Raw genomic sequence first — 12762 nt, 5'->3', positions numbered from 1 at the left:
GACAAACGATAGAAATGAATCTATTGACATGCAGTGGAACGTAGACTACACTAGACAAGCCATAGTCAAGCAAGTAATGAAGCTAAAGCACGAAGACTATTAGCATCTAGGTAGTATGGATCAAGATGGAAGAGAGTATGAAGCCAAACACAATAGTCGTCACACAGTGAAGTCAAACAGATCAGGCAAGCATGCAAATGACTTCACAAAGACAAACTGTAAATAAGTGAGGGAAGAGATAGAACCAGTTGCTTGGTGAGGACAGTGATTTGTTGGACCAGTTCCAGTTGCTGTGACAACTGTACGTCTGGTTAGGGAGGCTGAGATTCAACTCAGAAGACTGTGTCTTCACCTTATTCCCCTTGAGCTAAGGACACCCAGTCCCCGCCCAATCACTCTGGTAAGTCTTCAAGGTAGACTTCCAAACCTTCACAGACTTCGTTCACCGGCAATCCACAATGACTCTTGGATGCTCAGAACGCGACACCTAACCGGCTGGAGGATTCACAGTCCTCAAGTGTAACAAGTCTTCAGGTCACGCGGACAGAAAGACTTCAGTGATGCCTAACACTCTTTGGCTCTGGGTGTTTTGGGCTATGTCCTCGCAAGGATTTCTCTCTCTCAAAGGCTTCGAGGTGGGTTGCTCTCAAACGACAAAAGTCGTGCACTAACTCTGAGCAACCACCAATTTATGGTGTAGGGGGTGGGATATTTATAGCCAGGAGGCAACCCGACCTGATTTGTCCGAAATGACCCTGGGTCACTAAGGAACTGACACGTGTTCCAATGGTCAGATTTCAAACACACGCGGCAGCTTGACTTGGGCTACAAGTAAAGCTGACTTATCGGACTCTGGATAAGATTTTCTCTCATTGTCTTTGCTCGAAGACATAGGATTTGGTTGAGCATCACTTCAGTCACTCTGACTTTGTTCACTTGGACCCCACTTAACAGTACGGTGGTTCCTATGACTCAACAAAGAAGAAAAGGAAACCACGAAACAGCTATGTCTTCGCACTCCATAGTCTTCACGTGAATGTCTTCTCGAGTCATAATCTTCGTTGTGAATATCTTCACATACCACCATTGTCTTCAATGTCTTCACACATTTTTAGGGGTCATCTCCGGTAGGTAAACCGAATCAATGAGGGACTACTACCTGTGTTATCCTACAATTCTCACAACCACATTAGTCCCTCAACCAGGTTTGTCGTCAATACTCCAAAACCAACTAGGGGTGGCACTAGATGCACTTACAATCTCCCCTTTTTTGGTGATTGATGACAAACTGGTTGAAGTTTTCAACGGGGATAAAAGTATGTGAAATTGTAAAGGATTAAGATATTGTGTTCATAAGTAGCAAAAGGCTCCCCTAGATGTGCATATAAGTATTTTGCTTTTGAATGCAAATGCACATGGCAGGTTGTACTTGTGGAGATCCTCTTCAACTAATGAAGACAATTCATCATGCATGAAAGGATATAATTAAGGTAATGACATGCACAATGAAAAATGGACGTCTGCGAAATGACTTCGTGCGGGATTTATCATCGCACATGCGGGATTTATCGTCGCATCACAGAATAGCAGAAAAAGTAGCAGACGGCCATCAAATTTAAGTGTTACAACTCAAAGAACCAAATGTATCAAAAGCGAGAGTTGTAAGCACTTGGCAAGAGTATAGCAACCACCCATATGGACCCGCTTGAAGACTATCAACTCATATGCTTCTCCCCCTTTTGTCAGTAAGGACCAAAAAGGTTTGAAGACATAGAGCTTCTACTCGTTCCCATGAGGAGTAGGTGAAGCAGCAGGGTCGTCGTTGAGGTTCGGTGGTGGAGAAGAACTTGGTGCAGTGTCGATAATCGGCGACGTTGTAGTTGGCGACGTAGCATCATCTTCATCATCTAAGACTCTGGTATTAACAGTTGCCGCAGAGGAGGAGTACTCAGAGTCTTCGAGTGAGGGAGTCCGTCGCAAGACAACATTTCCGGGAGGAGTGGAGTCAAATTTAAATCTCTCTGTGAAGCCATCTTGTTGAAGATCATCTTCAGAGCTCAGCAATGTCAGACTCTTCCACGACCGCCGATAGGTTTCATGAGTGACAAATGCATTCTTGGTGGCAAAGTTGCGAATGCGATTAACATGCACCAAGAGGCTTTGCATCTGACACTTCAGCCAGTAATGATGCTTATCCTGTTTTTGATGCAGGGCGACGAGAAGCTCTCGGTCATTGAGCACACGAGAACGCTTCCGAGGCCTTTGAGCAATTGTGCTTTCAGTGGCTTCAGTATGGGCACGATGAGGTGCACGTGTATGTCCAGCCAAAGGATAAACATGAGTTGCAGCAAGAACTCCTTCAATTGGTTGAGTGAAACTTTGACGATCGACATTGTGAAGATAAATTGGCTCCTTGGCAGGTTCTGGGTGTATGGCTTGGACAGACATATCAACCTCTAGTAAGAAGATAATGTGGTTGCGCGCAGAGGGCTGATAATTGACAGCAGAGTGAAGCTTGATGAGGCGCATTACCCATGGAGCATAAAACTTCAGACCAAATAAATCAGAGCCAGATGCAGCTAATTGCCTGATGAAGAAGTCTTGAGCATTGAAGCTAATGCCATTGAAGATATAGAAAACCAATGTCTTCATTGCTCCTTCAAGCTTCGCGGCAGGAGAATGTCCTTTGACAGGCCATAGAGTTCGCCTGATAATATGATAAATAGTGTGGGGCAGATACTCTAGGTCTTCAACAAAGAATTCCCTTGGATATTCAGCATCGCGTGGCAGTGGCTTCATCATGCTCAGCATTTGGCTCATGTTTGGCTCAGGCTTCTAGAAGATGCTCTCCAAAGCATTGCGGTGAAGCTAACAACCTGGTTCAAAGAGTTCACCTGGAGTGGGCAAGGCAGTGAGCTCAATAATATCAAGAGCTTTGGCTTCGTGGTGTACATTGCCTGTCATCCACTCAAGGATCCATGTCTTAGAATCCCTGTTGTAGCCGCGAATGTGGAGGGTGGCATAGAATTGTAGGAGAAGCTCTTCGTTCCAGTGCTCTTTATCAGTCACAAATTGGAGAAGGCCAGCATCTCTGAAGTAATCGAGTGCTTCTTCCAAGCAGGGCAGGCCAGCAATAGCTTCGCAGTCTAGATGCATATGGGGAAAGATGCACCCTTGATCGTAAAGAACACAAGACTAGTAACTGCGCTGCTGATAGCTCCAGAACCGATCAGATGAAATTCTTGGCTTCGAGTATGGGTTCTTGTCGCTATCAAAGAAGGTGTTGTGTGCAATGAAGCCATTCACATTAAACGATCCTAGTGAAGTTGCTGTACCTGGAAACATAGGCAGCCTCGGTTTTGGCTTCTGGACCTGAGGCCTGTGCTCCACATGATAATCAAATTGAGGTCAGGGAGCAGGAGGGGAACCAGAATAGGCCAACGAACCATGACAGGTTGGCCACGATCAAATTCCAGCTCAATAGCGTGATGCCTTGGAGGTGGTACAGGAGCATCGGCATTGACATGGGCTGGAAGTGGTACAATGGCTTCATGTGCAATATTGACTTCAGGTGCATTAGAAGCTTCAGGCACCATATCCACGTCAGGCGCCACATGAGCTTCAGCCATGACAACGTCATTGGCTTCAGTAGTGTTGTTGGTGGCCGCCACAATGTTTTCAACCTCCACTTGAGTAGCTGGAGGGTCGGGCACAGACTCGTTCTCCTCGAGAACATCTTGGGTGATAGGGGGTGTGGCAACACGCTCTTCTTCTTGTCGGGGTTCTTGTTGATCATCGGCTGATGCAGCCGGAATGTCTTCAGCAGCTTTGGCTTTAGACGTAGAGATGTTCACAGTTGGAGTGGCTTCGGGAAACACTTGTCATGATACTGAGTTGTGGTGCTCTTCTCCTTCTGGAACACTCAAAAGAGTGACTTGTGGCCTTGGTCCTTTGCGAAGCCTGTGGAATGCGGGTGACGCTTGTGGAGAGGGAGTTAGCTGGACCACATAGTCATCATCATCAAGCACCGGAGTGGTGACTTGAGTTGGGGGAGTACTTGGTGATTCTTCTTGACGGGGGCAGTCTTGAGGGTGATCAGCCCATGAATCATCCTGAGCAATTGGCGTCAAAGGACGACCAATGCTGATGAGTTCGCTGTTCGTGAGAACAGGCGATGATACCATTTGGTGCTCAATCTGAGGAAGGACTTCATCATCATTTACATTGTCTTGGGGACCAATGTCTTCAGCTGCGGTGGGGTCAACAGCTGGAATGTCTTCAGCTTCAGGAGCCTCTGTGGTAGCAGGCTCGTGAACAATTAACTAACGCTCTCAGTGTTCAGACGCAGGACGAGCAACTGAGATTGGCTCGACGATAAGGGGCTCTGTGGGAGCAGCCCGATCTTTCTTCTTTGTCTTTCTCTTCTAGGTCGGTGGAGCATCGTCAGTGGTGTTCTTGTTCTTGCGCTTTCGGGCTTCGGCTGTCCTTGTTTTCTTAAGTTCCGAAGCAACTATGGGGACGTTAGGCTTCCTGACTGTCATGCTGGCAGGGAAGACAATGCGAGGTGCTTCCTGCCCTGACGCTTCAGCTTGTGCCACAGCTGGCTTCTTCTTCTTGGCAGCCATCTTGGGGTCAATGCCAGGACGCCCAAGTGCCTTGCGCTTTTCTGCTTCATTGTGAGCTTGAACACATTTTGCAGCGGAGTGCTTCATATGTTCTCTTGATCCTTTTGCTGCTTCACGTTTCTGTTGAAACTGCTCTCTGAGGTCATGCAGCATCTGCTTGAAGTTTTGAACATCAGCCACGCTGAGCTTGGCCATGTGCTTCTTGAACTGAGCCTTCTCATCAAGGTTGTCAGAATCGTGGTTCTGTTATACGATTCTACGTCTTTACAATCCAAACTAACCCCTATGATTCTATGATTTTAGTTCATAGAATCTACGTTTTTACGATCCTCATAGTGAAGATTCTACGATTTGCGATCCTACCATCGGAGCTACGATCCGATTCAAAATCACGATTCTGACAACCTTGCTTCTCATAGTCAATTTTGTTCTTAAGTTCAACAATATCCTGAGCCAGAGCTAGCTCATTTGCAATGGCTCCATGGAAGGAGACACTAATGCCAATTGGAAGCTGAAGATCATTGATGCTGAGGCTCCGATTTTCAAACCACTCATCAATGAAGTTATTCAAGATGTCCACATCGAAGAGGGGCAGATCACTGAAGATCTCCGCCTCTTGCTTGCTCTTTATCAGTAGCTCAAGAGCGTCATCGCCAAGATCTTCATCACTTGACAGATCAATGGCTTCATTCTCGTTCCTCAGAACAGCAGCTGGGGTCAGTGCTTGACCGGAGATCTGGATGGGCTTCTTCTTCTTCTCGGTCTTGGAGATGCGAGAAATATCTTCTGACTGCACACTGGCTTCAGGAGGTGCAATGGCCAAAGGCTTCGCACGCGAAGCGCTTGGTGCAGCAGCAGGTTTCGAAACCTTTGGTTTCTTTTGCTTTTGTGGCTTTGGCGGAGCAGGAGCTTCATCAGAATCAGCATCATCTCCAGATTGATCCACTATGGCCCTCTGAGCGGCGATGTAGGAGAGGAGACCATCAAAGTTGTCGAAGGGGCCGATGACATTGGGATTGGCATCACGTGTGCCATCAGCCCTAGTAGCAGAAGGACCTGGATTGAAGTTGCAGCCGAGACACTTCTTGTTTTAACTGCAGAATCCTTGGCAAACTTGTAGTTGCGCTTGAACAAACTATCTTCACGGCACCATAACAGAGATGATGGGTCGGCATCAGCAGGCTGTGGTCCACGGACCATGCAAGGGTAGAAACCCTGAGCAATAGCTTCAGATTTGGTTTTGGGTTGAAGATTTCTATAGAGAATATCCCCCAAGGACGCTTGATGGCATTCTTTTCAGCATATTCCTTGGTGACAAATCTGTACTTGAACCATTGCTCGGCCCAATATCTTCGAACCCATTGGATTCGAGTTTTGCGTTGGCCATAGCTCTCTTGAGGATCAGTTTTGTATAACTCATAGAGATCTTCAGGCAAATCCATTGAAGTGCCCCCGCGGCTCTGCCTGCCCCCCTTTCTTGCTGACTTTTCAGTGGCCATGTAGTTCAAACTGAATGGCTTCAAAGCTTGCAAAGGCTTCCGTCTGCTGGTCAGACAAAAACTGGCTTCCAGAGAATTGATGTGACATTGTAAGAATTCTGCAAATGAATGCAGACTATGAGAACCAAGGGATTCTCCCACGGACATGTACCTGTGATAGCATTAGAGATGCGAGGGAAGGGGAAGAGGTCATATGCATTCTTAGAAGATTTTGAAGATAAATCGGTTTGAAGACATTGACCTCATAGTGCGAAGGCATTCACTTATTTGGTGAGAGTTGGTTCCAGATTTGTACGAATCCAAGAATAGGTACAAGTGAGGAATCTAACTTGTTGGGAAGCATAAGTGTATATACTAGGCATGATATGAGATGCAGAACAAGATAGATTCAATTTTGTAGGCATAGAAACCACTTTTGGTGGAGAAGGATGAATCTATCGGATCAAAAAGGCAGTAAAAGTAAGATTTAATTACCACACAAAGAACTGCTAGACGGAGAGAAGTAGGAGGCCGAGCAGTTCGATCTTCCGTGCCCTAACTCGGCGACGGAAGACACCTACGGCGGCGGTAGAGGAGACGAGGTCCGCGGCCGGTGTGAGGACGGCGTCGGTGAGGTCGCGGCAACTAAGCGCTTCGTTGCCGACGTCGTCGAGAGCTAGCGGTGGCGCTAGTGTTTGTGCGAGGTGGCGAGGTGGGAGAAATATTTTGACCGTGATGTGATGTGTATTTATAAGGAGAGGGACAGCACAATGCAATTACGCAGGTGCCCCTGGCGGTTCACATCTGAGGGACACATGGTGAACATGCAACACATTGGAAGTTGTTCCATGTTCCCACGCACGCCTGGACTGTCGGGTGGTCGTTCCGACTTCTCCAGGTTTCAGGCAATAAGGATTGAGCATTAAAACAGATTCAATGTTTGTCTCTGTATCTTCTGCTGACAAGGACACAGAGAAGACATTCGACGATTTCAATAGAATGCATATGATTTGGATAGATAGAATTTGAGGTAGAAGCATAGAAGAGGTTAGGGTCCGATCACATTCACTTAGTCCAAAAGATTCAAATGAGAAGACATAGCTATAAGTGAATGCTGTAGAGGACATAACACAAATATATATATATATATATATATATATATATATATATATATATATATATATATATATATATATATATATCTGAGTAAGACCAAATCAACAAAGTGAAGAACAACATGAAGATAAATCAATGTTGAAGAGAAATCAAATGCGAAGACTTAGCAAATGTAACGCCAAATGAAACACTCCAAACAAGAGGTTGGTGGAGGCGTTACCCACCGTATAGGAAGTATTAGACCCAGACACGGCGCACAATTATTGTGGCGCTCCGAAGTCAAATTCCGCATTAATGTATTCACACTTAGAGTGTATGTCTTCATTGATTGAAGATATACATTACTTCGTGTGTTGCACATCTAAGTCATCAACATGCATAAGTGATGTGTACCTAATCACAGGAATTTGAGGATTCCAAGATATTTAGCTCACACCGCAACTTGCAAAACCTTTTCTCATCCAAGGGCTTTGTGAAGATATCAACCAATTGCTCTTCAATGTTGACATGAATGATATCAATATCTTCCTTCATGACATGATCCTCTGAGGAAGTGATGACGTATATCAATGTGCTTTGTCTTCGAGTGCTGAACTGGGTTGTTGGCAATCTTGATGGTGTTTTCATTGTCGCAGTACAGTGGTACTTGTTTCAGATGGATGCCATAGTCCTTGAGAGTTTGGTTCATCCATAGAAGCTGAGCGCAGCAATGTATTCAGATTCAGCAGTGGAGAGAGACACACAATTCTGCTTCTTTGAAGACCAACAGACAAGTGATCGTCCCGGAAAGTGACATGTGCCTGATGTAGACTTGTGATCCACCTTGTCACCAGCATAATCAGCATCCGAGAATCCAACTAGATCAAACTCTGAGCCCTTTGGATACCATAATCCTAGTGTGGGGGTGTAAGCCAAATATCGAAGAATTCGCTTCACAGCTAAGTGATGCGATTCCTTTGGTGCCGCTTGGAATTGGGCACACATGCAAACACTAAGCATGATATCTGGCCTAGATGCACATAAATAAAGCAAAGAACCAATCATGGACGGTATACCTTTTGATCGAACTCTTTACCATTAGCGTCAGGACCCAGATGACTTTTGGTTGGCATTGGCGTCGTGTAACCTTTGCAGTCTTGCATTCCAAACTTCTTTAGGCAGTCTTTGAGGTATTTCTCTTGAGATATAAAGATGTCATTGCTTTGCTAATGAATTTGAAGACCTAGGAAGAACTTAAGCTCACCCATCATGGACATCTGATATTGCTCTTGCATCATGTGTCCAAACTCATCACTGTATTTCTGGTTAGTGCAGCCGAAGATAATGTCATCCACATATATTTGGCACACAAACAGTTCACCATCATATGTCTTCGTGAAGAGTGTGGGATCCAGGGAACCAGGTTTGAAGCCTTTGCTCTTCAGGAAGTCTTTGAGTGTGTCATACCAAGCGCGAGGGGCTTGTTTGAGGCCATACAGTGCTTTGTTAAGCTTGTATACCATATCAGGATGTTTTGGATCTTCAAAGCCAGGTGGTTGTGCAACATACACTTCTTCTTCAATCTTGCCATTGAGAAAGGCACTCTTCACATCCATTTGATACAGAAGGATGTTGTGATGATTTGCATAGGCTAGCAGTATGCGAATGGCTTCAAGCCTAGCCACAGGAGCAAATTTTTCATCGAAGTCAATCCCTTCAACTTGAGTGTATCCTTGAGCAATGAGACGAGCCTTGTTTCTGACAACTTGACCATGCTCATCTTGCTTGTTGCGATATATCCATTTGGTGCCAATGATATTATGCTTACAAGGATCAGGACGCTTGACCAATTCCCATACATTGTTCAGCTTGAACTGTTGAAGCTCTTTTTGCATAGCTTGAATCCATTCAGGTTCCATGAAGGCTTCAGCAACTTTCTTGGGTTCAGATATTGAGACAAATGCAAAGTGCCCACAGAAATTTGCCAGTTGCGTTGCTCTTGAACGAGTGAGTGGACCAGGTGCATTGATACTGTCAATTGTCTTCTCAATTTGCACTTCATTAGCAACACGTGGATGAACTGGATGAAGATTTTGCTCTTGTTGATCATTGTCTTCATTTTGAGCATTATCTTCAGGCTGAGCATTTTCTTTAGGTTGATTAGGTGCAGAAATGATAAGTTCTTCTTCAGCCTGAGCTTCAGACGGTATGATTTCTCCAGTTACCATGAGCTTGATGGATTCACTAGGTGGAACTTCATCTAGCACATTTGGCAGGTGCTCTCTTTGCGAGCCGTTAGTCTCATCGAACCGCACATCTACAGTTTCAACCACTTTATAGTGAAAGAGGTTGAAGACTCTGTAGGAGTGCGAATCCTTTCCGCAACCAAGCATAAAACCTTCATGTGCTTTTGATGCAAATTTTGAAGTGTGATGTGGATCCTTGATCCAGCACCTGGCACCAAATACTCTAAAGTAACTAACATTTGGCTTCTTACCAGTTAGGAGTTCATAGGATGTCTTCTTTAGAAGCTTGTGAAGATAAACACGGTTGATGACATGGCATGCAGTATCAATGGCTTCGGGCCAGAACTTTCTTGGAGTCTTGTATTCATCAAGCATTGTTCGAACCATCTCAATGAGTGTTCTGTTCTTGCGCTCCATGATGCCATTCTGCTGAGGTGTGTACGGAGCTGGGAACTCATGAGTGATGCCCAATGTATCCAGGTAAAGGTCGAGGCCGGTGTTCTTGAACTCTGTGCCATTGTCACTTCTGATATGCTTGATCTTGACGCCATAGTTAGTCATGGCACGGTTGGCGAAGTGTCTGAAGACATCCTGCACTTCAGTCTTGTAGAGGATTATATGCACCCATGTAGATCTTGAATAATCATCAACTATGACGAAGCCATAGGGGCAAGCAGTGGTAGTAAGAGTAGAGTAGTGAGTAGGGCCAAATAAGTCCATGTGTAGCAGCTCGAAGGGTTGAGATGTCGTCATGATTGTCTTCGAGGGATGCTTGGCCCTCATCATCTTTCCAGCTTCGCAGGCACCACACAGATGATCTTTCTTGCACTTGACGCCCTTGATGCCTACGACGTGTTTCTTCTTTGCGAGAATGTACAGGTTCCTCATGCCAGCATGCCCTAGCCTCCGATGCTAGAGCTAGCACTCTGAAGCTTTTGCTAGAAGACACACGGCAAGCTGTGGTCCTGCGGAGAAATCTACCATGTACAAATCATCTTTCCGATACCCTTCAAAGACTAGAGACTTGTCAGATTCCATTAGAACAAGGCAATGATACTTTCCAAATATCACAATCATGTTCAAGTCACAAAGCATTGAGACAGACATTAAGTTCAAACCAAGGGATTCAACAAGCATCACTTTATCCATGTGCTGATCCTTTGAGATTGCAACTCTACCTAGACCCAATACCTTGCTTTTACCAGTGTCAGCAAATGTGATGTGGCTCTTGTCAGATGGACGTAAGGTTGAGTCCATGAGAAGACTTCGATCACTAGTCATGTGATTAGTGCAGCCACTGTCCATAATCCATTCTGAAACATGTGGTGTCATACCCTACAGTACAGTTAGGGGGATAGACTTCACCAAGAGTATTGTGAAGCATAAACATTTGACGAACAAGAGGATTATCAAAGCTCAGATGAAGGTTAGGACTGATAGGATGATTGGCAAGTGATTCAGGAACAAAATACATAGTGAGACCATCTGGGCATTTTATCTTGCGCCCCACAAGATGTTTTAGGTCCCCAACATAAGCATCAGACGCCTTTGATTTTAGGCTGGAGACCTTTCCCTTGGCACCACGTGCCATGAAGCAGTAGGTGGGAGCAGAGTCATCCTTGTCATTAGCATCAGCGTTGGTGACGGAGCCATTGTCTTCAGTATTGAAGATGGACTTGGCAACATAGGCTGTGGCTAGAGCCAGACTTGCAACGCCAGAGTCGGACTCCTCCTCAGACTCCACCTCTGCCTCCTCAGAAGCAGACTCCTCCTCTGAATCCATCTCCTTGCCAACAAAAGCATGAGCCTTGCCAGATGAGCTCTTCTTATGTGATGAAGACTTGGAGGAAGACTTGGAAGAAGACTTTGAGGATTTCTTCTTCTTCTTGTCATCAGAATCATATTCCTGGTTCTTCTTCTTCTTCTTCTTGTTCTCATTGTCCCATTGTGGACACTCAGAGATGTAGTGACCAGGTTTCTTGCACTTGTGGCATGTTCTCTTCTTGTGGTCATGAGTAAAGCATCATCATTCCTCGAGCTGGATCTTGAAGACTTTCTGAAGCCTTTCTTCTTAGTGAATTTCTGGAACTTCTTCACGAGCATAGCAAGATCCTTTCCAATGTCTTAAGGATCCCCAGAACTGCAGTCAGATTCTTCTTCAGATGAGGAAACAACCTTTGCCTTCAAAGCGCGAGTTCGACCATAGTTGGGACCATAGATATCTCTTTTTCAGATAGTTGAAACTCATGTGTGTTGAGCCTCTCAAGTATGTCAGACGGATCGAGTGTCTTGAAGTCAGGGCGTTCTTGGATCATTAAGGCTAGGGTGTCAAACGAGATGTCAAGTGATCTTAGGAGTGTCTTGACGATTTCGTGCTTGGTGATCTCTGTGGCGCCAAGAGCATGAAGCTCATTTGTGATGTCAGTGAGGCGATCAAACGTGAGCTGGAAATTCTCATCGTCGTTTCTCTTGAAGCGGTTGCGAAGGACACTGATCCTTTGATCTCTCTGGGTTGAGACGCATTCGTTGACCTTGGAGAGCCAGTCCCAGACTAGCTTCGACGTTTCTAGAGCACTCACACGACCATACTGTCCTTTGGCAGATGACCACAGATGATGTTCTTGGCAGTAGAAACCAGTTGAACGAACTTCTTGACATCAGCAGGGGTGACACCTTCACCAGTCTTGGGAATGTCGTTCTTGATGACATACCATAGATCGACATCAATGTCTTCAAGTTGCATGCGCATCTTATTCTTCTAGTAGGGGTAACCAGTGCCATCGAAGATAGGGCACACAGCGGAGACTTTGATTATCCCTGCAGTCGACATAGCTGAAACTCCAGGTGGTTAAACCGAATCACACAGAGCAAGGGAGTACCTTGCTCTGATACCAATTGAAAGTGCTAGTTATCGACTAGAGGGGGGTGAATAGGCGATTTTTATGAAAGTCCTCAAAACATGGGAGTTTTGAAGACAAACGATAGAAATGAACCTATTGACATGCAGCGGACGGTAGACTACACTAGACAAGACATAGTCAAGCAAGTAATGAAGCTAAAGCACGAAGACTATTAGCAGCTAGGTAGTATGGATCAAGATGGAAGAGAGTATGAAGCCAAACACAATAGTCGTCACACAGTGAAGTCAAACAGATTAGGCAAGCATGCAAATGACTTCACGAAGACAAACTATAAATAAGTGAGGGAAGAGATAGAACCAGTTGCTTGGTGAGGACAGTGATTTGTTGGACCAGTTCCAGTTGCTGTGACAACTGTACGTCTAGTTAGGGAGGCTGAGATTCAACTCAGAAGACCGTG

The 12762-nt window shown here is 45.3% G+C and overlaps 1 pseudogene; it reads right to left on the bottom strand.

Annotated features, from left to right (window-relative positions):
• The window catches only part of LOC141021751 (uncharacterized), a 273970-nt pseudogene that overhangs the window by 234028 nt on the left and 27180 nt on the right, over nt 1-12762 (bottom strand).

Source organism: Aegilops tauschii, chromosome 4 (genome assembly GCF_002575655.3).
Source record: "Aegilops tauschii subsp. strangulata cultivar AL8/78 chromosome 4, Aet v6.0, whole genome shotgun sequence".
Taxonomy (NCBI): domain Eukaryota; kingdom Viridiplantae; phylum Streptophyta; class Magnoliopsida; order Poales; family Poaceae; genus Aegilops; species Aegilops tauschii.
The sequence above is the reverse complement of the archived record's forward strand: the minus strand, read 5'-3'. Positions and strand labels throughout refer to the sequence as shown.